A 9,799-nucleotide genomic window follows, 5' to 3' on the forward strand; every position below is an offset into this window, starting at 1 on the left:
TGCCATGCCCACGACGGTGTCGCCGCATGACAAATGCCTTGGATGAGGTAGTTACATGGGAAAGGGGGGCTTGTGGCCCTCGGGTCTATGTCCCTGGCGACCCCTCATCAATCTGACTGAATCAAGGTGCCAGGCTACACGGAACCACGCAGATCTGCTTGCAGAGGCTGGCTGGCACTCTGCCTTTTTCTCTTTGCAGCTGTGATTATTGCTGTTTCCTTGTGTATTAATTCCAGGAAGTTAAATCTTAATGTTCCTGATGTGCCCCATAAAGAGAGTAATGATTCCTCAAAAGTGGCTTCAATACCCTCATCTATGACTCAAGCTTTTAGGCAAACAGTTCAAGAGGGTCCCTAAAGTTTGGGGGAATTCATGAATGATTTAGAGCAGAAAGAACTTATGATTCAGAAGGACGAAGATTCTAGCGAGGAGAAAATGAAAGTAAAGGTACAGGCACTCATAGGCAATCCACATGCACAGCCGACAGCAGCTGCGAAAAAGCAGTTACAGGAATTAGCCATTCCTACAAGAATTATCCAGGGACAAATAGAGTTTCTCATCAAGGGTCGATGGTGGCAACCCCCTAACTTTAATCCTAGACATAATAATTATTTAGAGCCATTGCCTTTTACGGGAGCTTATGATGTACATGGGAACCGATGGGTGAATCATAATGGTATGAAAACAGAATGGCATAAGTTACAGTTCATGGAAAGATTAGCTGGGTACCGACCCCCCTGGTGCCTTCTTACCTGCAGGCAAAGGTTAAAATATTTTCACACAAATGAGACCATGGTTAGAACAATGATGGGAAGGGTTTAATTTTGATACAGAACAAAGGTTTAATGAGTATGTAGAAGGAAAACTACAGCTAGGGCCGTAATGTTCTCTATCTGGATGAGGAACCACAAAAGAAAAAGTAAAAGGTATACTCATGAGATCTGTTAATCATTCTGAGAAAATTGTGTGACTACATTGTTGATTCTATGTCTATCGCCCTACTGGCCAATTGCCATGTTTCCTCAAGTAACTGTATAAAATTCACTGCTTGGTCTGAGTAAAATTACAGCAGCTTCACAACATACTCTCATGTCTGTGGCTGTCTGTCACTCGCCGAATCCCACTTATCCTGAGTACCTTCACCCCGTTCTCCCTCGGTCTGGTGGTCCAGCTGAGATCCAGTCTGCGGCAACAGCCCCTCGCTCATACATGGTGAACAGGTAGTGGTAGCGCGGGCGTTACCACTACAACTCATTACAATGAACATTTTGCAGGTGGGGCTGATTGGATAAAGGGGTATACTGCATAACACACCACAGCTCCCAATGCCACTGGGATGAATGAAGAAGTATTGGAAAGATGGAGTGAGGTAGATTTTTTGTTTGTTTATTTGTTTTGTTTTGTTTTTAATTAATTTGGGGGCCATGTTGCAGGGGTGGAGGCAGATATGGAGGGGCTGGGAAGTGAGTGTGATTGGGGTGCATAATGTGAAATTTCCAAAGAATCAATAAAGAATTACGTTTAAAATAAAAAAGAGGACATGAAATTAGGAAAGATATGCAAATTGAGTGCCCTGAGGAGAATTGGAAAGGGAATGAGGGGTAGATATGATCAAGACACATTATATGCATACATGAAATTTTGGAGAATGAAAATAATATAAAGTATCTAGAGAACCTATGTTGCTTTTGTACACTTGACAGAAACTAGAGTCACCTAGGAAGAATCTTAAAGGATTGCCCCATCAGATTGACCTATGGACAAGTGTTTAGGGCATTTTTCTGATCAATGATTAATGTGGGAGGGCCCAGCTCACTGTGGGTGGTACCTCCTGTGGACAGGTGGTCTTAGGTTGTGTAAGAAAAATAAACTGAGCAAACAATGGGGAACAAGCCAGTAAACAGCATCCCTCCATGCTTCTTGCTTCTGCTTCTGCTTCTGCTTCCTGCTTCCTGCTTCTGCTTTCTGCTTCTGCTTCTGCTTGAGTTCCTGCTCTGATTTATCTCAGTAAGAGACTGTGATTGGGATGTGCAAGAGAAATAAACACTTCCTCCCAACCTAACTTGCTTTTCATCAGTGTTTTATCACAATGACAGAAAATTATTAGGACAGACCCAAACCTAGTAAGGATATTAAATCTGGAATCTAAAGTCTCCTAACAAAGAAAAGCCTAGGATCAGATGTCTTTACTGTTGAATTCTCTAAGTCATTTTTAGAATAATTAGCATCAATATTTCCCAAACTCTCCCAACAAAGCAGAAGATGGGGGAGTAATTGCTAACTTACTACCCCAATATCAAAGTCAGAAAAAGGCACTGCAGGAAAAAAATAGTACAGACCAAATATGTTATGGATCTTAATGCTGAAAATCTCAACAAAAGACTAGCAAACCAATCCAACAACATATGAAAAGAATTCTAACTATAGCTAAATAGGAATAATCACAAAAATGTAAGGTTTATTTGATATATGAAGAGCAATTCATATAATGCCATATTAATAACAAAAATGCATGATCATCTCAATAAACACAGAAACAACATTTGACAAAAATGCAACACCCTTTCATAAATGTGCAACACTAGGCAAACTAGAGAGGACCTTCTTCAATCTCATAAGAGGTGTCTATAAAAGCCTGTGGCTAACATTCTATTTGATGGGCAAAAGAAAGACAACAATATAAGAAACAAGATGAGGATGCCCTCCCTAGCTACTTCTAAGCAACACTATACTAAAGGTTCTAGCCAGGAGTGGTAGAAAAGAAAGAAAAAACAATAATATTTACCTTGAATGAGAAAAAAGTAAAATTATTGCTTTTCACAGACAACATCTTTGATACAAAAATCCTAGGGAATTCACTATGTAACTATATAACTAATAAATGAGTCCAGCTAACTTGTAGGATGCAAGATCAATATACAAACATCAATTGCACTTTTCTACACTGGAAATGAACAGCCTGATATGAAATTAAGAAAATAATTTCATTTAAAATACCAACAAAAGAAAAAGGCTTATGGATAAATTTAACAAAAAAATATAAAAATCATATTGTACAATTATAAAACACTAGAAAAATTAAAGAGAATCTAAATAAATGGGAAAGCATCTTATGCCATGGATAAATAGAATTAATTCTGTTATGCTGGTCATAGTCTGCAAATTGCTATCTATGTTCAACACAATTCCTATAAGAACATAGCAGGTTTCTTTTAGAAACTGACAAACTAATTCTAAAATTTGTGTTGTATTGCAAAAGAGTCAGAATAGCCAAAACAGTCTTGAAAAAGAACAAACTTGTGGGACTCATATTTCCATACTTAAATATTTATTATTCAGTAATATTTAAAAGGGTATATATAGTGCTGGTATGAAAATGGATATAGGTCAACGGAATAGGCTAAGGGTCCAGAAATAAGCCTATGTTGTGTCATGGCAAACTGCTTTTTTTTTTTAAATAGGCATTCCAAGGTCATTTAGTTATGAGAAAATAGTCTTTCCAAAGAATTGTGCTAGGACAACTGGATATCAACATGACAAAATATTAAGACCAATTAGAATTTGTGCAACACATATCTATAGTATCTTCATTAAAAATTGTGTGAAGGTAGAAGCAAAGTTAATGTCTATCAACTGATAAGTAAATAAACCAAATTTAACATAGCCATTGTGGAGGTTTGAAAGAAAATTACCCCCATAGGAAATGGTACAGTTAGGAGGTGTGGCTTTGTTGGAGTGGGTGTGGCCTTGTTGGAGGAAGTATGTCATTATGAGGACAGGCTTGAGATCTCCTATGCTCAAACTATATTCAGTGTGTGGCACAGAGACTCCTCTGTTGCCTGTGGATCAAGATGGTAGAACTCTCAACTCTTTCTCCAGCACTACGTCTGCCTGCACACCACCATGTCGCACCATGATGATAATGGACTAAACCTCTGAAACTAATGGAGCCACCTCAATTAAATGTTTTTTTCATGCTATATTTTTTCCTGGAGCTGAGGACCGAACCCAGGGCCTTGCACTTGCTAGGCAAGCGCTCTACCACTGAGCTAAATCCCCAAACTGCATGTTTTCTTTTAGAAGGGTTACCATGGTCATGGTGTCTCTTCACAGTAACAGAACCCCTAACTAAAAAAGAAGTTGGTACCAGGAACTGGGGTATTTTGATAGGCCGGTCCATGTTTTTGTTTGGAGGAGTATAGACTTTGGGGCTACAGATTAGAAAACAACTTGTGAAAAGGGATTTAAAAGCTCAGAGCCAGGTGTGATGGTACATACCTTTAATCTTAGCACTTCAAGGCAGAGGAAGGTGGATCTCTAATTTCTGAGGCTAGCCTAGTCTACAGAGCAAGTTTCAGGATAGCCAAGTTTAGGCAGTGAAGGTAACTGTCAAAAACAGAAAGCTGGTGAAGATGTAATTGAACAAGGGGGCCATGTTTCAAACCCAGCAAGCAGCAGGACTTAGCAGCTGTGGCCACACGCTTCTGACTTTACAGTCAAAGATAGAAGAAGGGGATTATGGAATCTTCCTCTGCTACTAAGGGAGGCTGAAGCTGTGAAGTTGAAGCCTTGATTGCCTTGGAGGCTCCAAGATGTTGGAGATGCCAGAGCCTTAGGTTACTTGCTGAGAAGAGCTGCTAACAAGGAGTGGAACCAGCCCAAAAGAAAGAAGTGTGTTGCAGTCAACAAAGCTGAAAGGGGTTGGAGATCTGGAGCATTTTGACATCAGACAGGGGGATGCAGAGTTTGGAGTTTTCCCAGCTGGTTTTTGGTCTTGCTTTGGTCCAGTATTTCCTCACTATCCTCCCTTTCCTACATTTTGGAATGATAATATATACCCTGTGCTATTATATGTTGGAAGCATGTGATCTCCTTTTTTTATTTTGATTTTATAGGTGATTACAGTTAAGAGATTGCATGAATCTCAGAAGAGACTTTCAACTTTGGACTTTTAACCATTGTTGAGATTGTGATAGACTATGGGGACTTTTGAAGTTGGACTAAATGCATTTTGCATCATGCTATGGCTACAAGTCTATGGGGACCAGGGAGTGGAATGTGGTAAGTTGAATAGGTATGCTCCCTCAATAGACTCAGGTATTTGAATGCTTGGCCAATAGGGAGTGGCACTAATTGGGGGTGTGGCCTTGTTGGAGTAGGTGTGGCCTTGTTGGAGTAGGTGTGGCCTTGTTAGAAGAACTGTATCACTGTGGGGGTGGGCTTTGAGGTCTCCTATGCTCAAGCTACTCTGAGTGTCACAGACCACTTCCTGTTGTCTGCAAGATGTAGGACTCTCAGCTTTTTCTCCAACACCATGTCTGCCCACACACTGCCTTGTCCCGCCATGATGATAATGGACTGAATCTCTGAAAATGTAAGCTAACCCCAATTAAAAGTTTTCCTTTATAAGAATTGCCATAGTCATGGTGTCTCTTCACAGCAATAGACACCCTAAAACATCCATATAGTAGGATATTATTAAGACATGAAAAGGAATGGGGTTCTCATATGTGATGCAACATGAATCTACTTGAAAAGATCATGCTAAGGCAAAGGTGGCAGCTATAACAGAAAACATCATATGGATTTGGAGATCCTCTCTACCACCACCTGTAGTAGGAATCTTAAAAGTCTTATTAATAAAATCAAACCCAAGGCCAGTTATTGAGGTGAATTCTGGAAGATCAGGGAAGCAGAACAAGGCACAGCTACCTCACCTTGCCAGTACCTCACCTGGTCTTGTTTCCTCAGACTGCAAGTTTCTGTGTCCTCATCCCAATAGCTCTCAGCTGAATTGCTGCTCAAAAGTCTGAATGCTTAACCAGCCAAATCCTTAACCAGCCAAATGCTGCTGGTTTCTGGTCCTCACACCTTATACATCTTTCTCTTTCTTCTGTCACTCCCTGGAATTAAAGGCTTGCTTTCTGGGATTAAAGGCATGATTCACCATGCCTGGATGTTTCTAATGTGGCCTTGAACTCACAGAGATCCACCTGGCTCTGCCTCCGAATGCTGGGATTAAAAGCGTGTGCTACCACTGCCTATCCTCATGTTTAATATTGTGGCTGTCCTGTTCTCTGACCCCAGATAAGTTTATTAGCATGCACAATATTTTGGGGAACACAATACCACCACAACCACCCCCATGGATAGGTAGTTTTTCCAAGCCCTCACCACATCCCCACATGATCCTGTCTAATCTACATGCTTGGACTTGTGCTCTGGCTCATGCACAAGTCTCTGTCCAACAGCACCCACCCTTTTTTCTTACCGGTCTGGACTGCAGTGTTATGCTTTTCTGCTCCTTTTTCAGGTCCATTGTGGCCAAAGATATAGTCCTGGAACTCAACAATGACCTAAGCATCTGTTGAATCCTCCACTCTGTGCAGCAGTACCTCAATATCAAACTAACTGACAGTGTCACTGACCCTAAGAAACATTGTCTCATGTTATCAGTGAAGAGCTATTGAATCCTATGCCCAGGTATCTGCTCCCTGCAGAGGCCAGTAAACAAGGTGGACACATGGTTGTTACAGCAAGCAAAAAGGGAAGCGCTGTACTACAAACAGTGGTGCCCCACTTTCCATTGGTGACATAGCTTTATGGACTAGCTAAGGACTCCCCTGCCCAATACCTGAGATGTGTTCTGTTACCGATGATGCCCTGTTTTCCTTTTTAATTGAATGGATAAGAGAAAAAATAGAAGCAGCTGTCCTCTGTTAGAAACAGGTTGTTAAGAAAGCTGGGGACCTGCAAATCTTTCTCAATCCCCCAAACCTGCTGATCTCACTCATTCCCTGGGGGTTGTAGGAGTTCCCTGGATCTTCCCAAGGTAGTATATGACACATTTTGGGGATATAAAGAGTAACAGTTTCTTTTCTTGGGAGGGAGGTGCAATGTGAGATGGGGGTCTCTGTAGATACCTCTGGCTATCCTGAAACTCATTCTGTAGAGCAGATTTGCCTCAAACTCACAGGGATCCACCTGTCTCTGCCTCCCAAGTACTGGGATTAAAGACATGGGTGGGCCACCACTCTCAGCAGTAATTGTTCTTAAAGTAGGAGTTAGAGAGTAGGTGAACAACAAGTAAAGGGTATAAAGTTTGTTTTTTATCCCCCTCGCTCCCTCCTTCCCTTCTTCCCTTCCTCTCTCCCTCCTTCCTCACCCTCTCCAAGGTCTGTAGACAGACTGGCCTCTTTCTCCAGCTCTTGAGTGTTGGAAGGCATGCACCCACCATGCCCAGACAATATTTTCTTTTGAGGTATATTTGACTGTGATGTTATTAGTGAACATACTTTTTAAAAAGAGAAATAAAGTCACTGTATATTGGACTTGGTGTCTCAGCTGGGCTCAGCAATTAAATCAAAGAGACTCAGTCTATACCCCCCCCACACACACACAATTGGCACTCTGGGAAAACTGGATGGTCTGAAGCTGGCATAAACTTATTCATCCTGTGGAGCCACAGCACATAAACTAGGAAGCCATCAATTTGAAGGTGCTCTGGAAACTGCATTAAGACCAGATACTCTTACCATCTTCCTATGTTAGTTTTGTCCCTGGAAAATATATCATTTGCTCATTCACCAAACTTTTGTGGAATTTTAGTTTTCTATAAAATACTTTATTTGGGATGGTGGTAATTCATAAATGTTGTTGGTTGTTTTTTACTCTTTTGGGGGTCCCAAATAATTCACCCACTGAGGCTTATTCTTAATTATGAATGCCTGGCTTTAGCTTAGCTTGTTTCTAGCCAGCTTTTCTTAACTTAAATGATCCTGGCTAAGAGATAGTTGTGTAGCTGGGTCTGTTTGAGGGGTCCTTGGCAATGGGATCAAGATCTATCCCTGGTGCATGAGCTAGCTTTCTGGATCCAATTACTTATGATGGGACACCTTGCTCACCCTTGATGCAGGGGAGAGGGGCTTGGTCCTACCTCAACTGAATGTACCAGGCTTTGCTGTCCCCCCCCCATGGGAAGACTTATCCTTTTGGAGAAGGGGATGGGGGATATGTTAGAGGGGGAAGTGGGGGGGGCAAGCGAGAGGAGGGATAAGAGGGTGGGAATGTAAAATGAATAAAAAATTTTAAATAAAAAACTTTTAAAAAATTATCCCATCTACCTTTTGCCTCTGGGCTTTTTCTTTCTCTATTCTTGTATACCTTTTTTTTGTTGTTTCTTACTCCATGGCTTGCTGTGTAGCTGGGTGGCTGGGTGGCTGGCCCCTGGAGTCCTCCTCCTTCTCTGGCTACTTCTTCCTTTTTTCCTCCCAGATTTCTCCTTCTATTTATCCTCTCTGCCTGCCAACCCTGCCTATCCTTTCTCCTGCCTTGCTATTGGCTGTTCAGATCTGTATTAGACCATTAGGTGTTTTAGACAGGCACAGTAACACAGCTTCACAGAGTTGAACAAATGCAACATAAACAAAAGTAATACACCTTAAAATAATGTTCTACAATACATAGACAAATGGGGCTCTGGAAACTCCCTGTCTGACAGTTAGATGGGCACATAAGTAACCTCCATAAGAGTCAAGAACTAGATCTTAGATTTTATAAATAAGGGTAGATGAAAATCACCTTCTGAATAAAAAAATCAACATAAAATAGATGAACTTAGCCACGTGGAAAAGATACCTAACAGATGGTTTCTAACCATGGTGTACATTGAAATACTTAGAAGCCATTAGTGTCCCATGAGACAAAGACCAGCCTGCAGATGAAGAGGCTGTATTCCTGATGCAGGCTTTGTTCTCTGCAATGGTTAACATCATCAGGAAACCTTCTCCATGAGAATTAACCTGAATGGGCTTTCTACAACCCTGTCTTTGGTTCCTGGTCTAGCAGGGACTTCTTGTCTTCTGACTTGTCATATACTGTCTTTTGGCTCTGCTATCTGATTTTGCTCACATTACCAACAACTCCTTGGCTTCTGGAAGTGGGCTTTGCCACCTTACACAGATTTTAGCAGTCACCCACTCCCTAATTGAACTTGTGTCTGCCCCTCACAGCCCCTCCAGGCCTTTCTCTGTCCTCTGGTGCATGTGGCACAATGAGGAAGCCTGTTCATGTAAGTAGTCCTGAAATAAGAGTCAACATTTATTCTAAAATGAATGATATTGCTAGAGCAAGGTAGTGCAAAAATAAACATGACTGCAGCTCCACAGAGTGACGAGAGAGGTACTAATTTCACCTCTGGCCCATGTGCCCTGGAAATTTGGGCAAGCATGGGAATGGTTCTGTCAGGCAACTGTAGCTGTTCTAACCATCTGATTCTTGTGTTTACCAAGCAATTAATTGTTTCATTGTAGTAACTTAGCCTCCTAGGTAATCTTTTCTCCAAGGCAAAGTAGTGTTGTTCAGTTCATGTTCTACCTCAACACTCTACCTCTGAACTACACCTCCAGTCTGCTGTTCCATTGCTTGCCATAATTTAATAAATAAGTGTCTTCCCTTTAGTGATTTTGTAGTCCCTGAATCTTAGTCTCTGGGCCCAATACTAACTAAATAAAATTCCTGCTCCTGGATTCTTTCAAGCAAATCCTCTTGCCTGTGAGGCTCATTTGGAAAGACCTACTGGCCACCCTTTCTCAAGATTCTATCAAATGTGATTAACTGTCATTTCATTAAAAAAGAATGTTCTTTATTAGAGTTCAAATGAAATGCCAAGAAAGATAGACCCCAGAGTGATTAGCATGCCTTCATGTAAAGGGAATTCAGAGCCAGAAAGATGTCACAGAGGAAGCATGTGAGCCTTAAAATGGTTTTTATTTAGTTTAAAAATCCTTTTTCTAGTTAT

General features: G+C 41.2%; 1 pseudogene; it reads left to right on the forward strand.

Moving 5' to 3' along the window:
• The first annotated feature begins 6,290 nt into the window (after positions 1–6,290).
• On the forward strand, positions 6,291–6,593 carry LOC118573979 (annotated as a pseudogene).
• The last annotated feature ends 3,206 nt before the right edge of the window (positions 6,594–9,799 follow it).

Source organism: Onychomys torridus, chromosome X (assembly GCF_903995425.1).
Source record: "Onychomys torridus chromosome X, mOncTor1.1, whole genome shotgun sequence".
Lineage (NCBI taxonomy): Eukaryota > Metazoa > Chordata > Mammalia > Rodentia > Cricetidae > Onychomys > Onychomys torridus.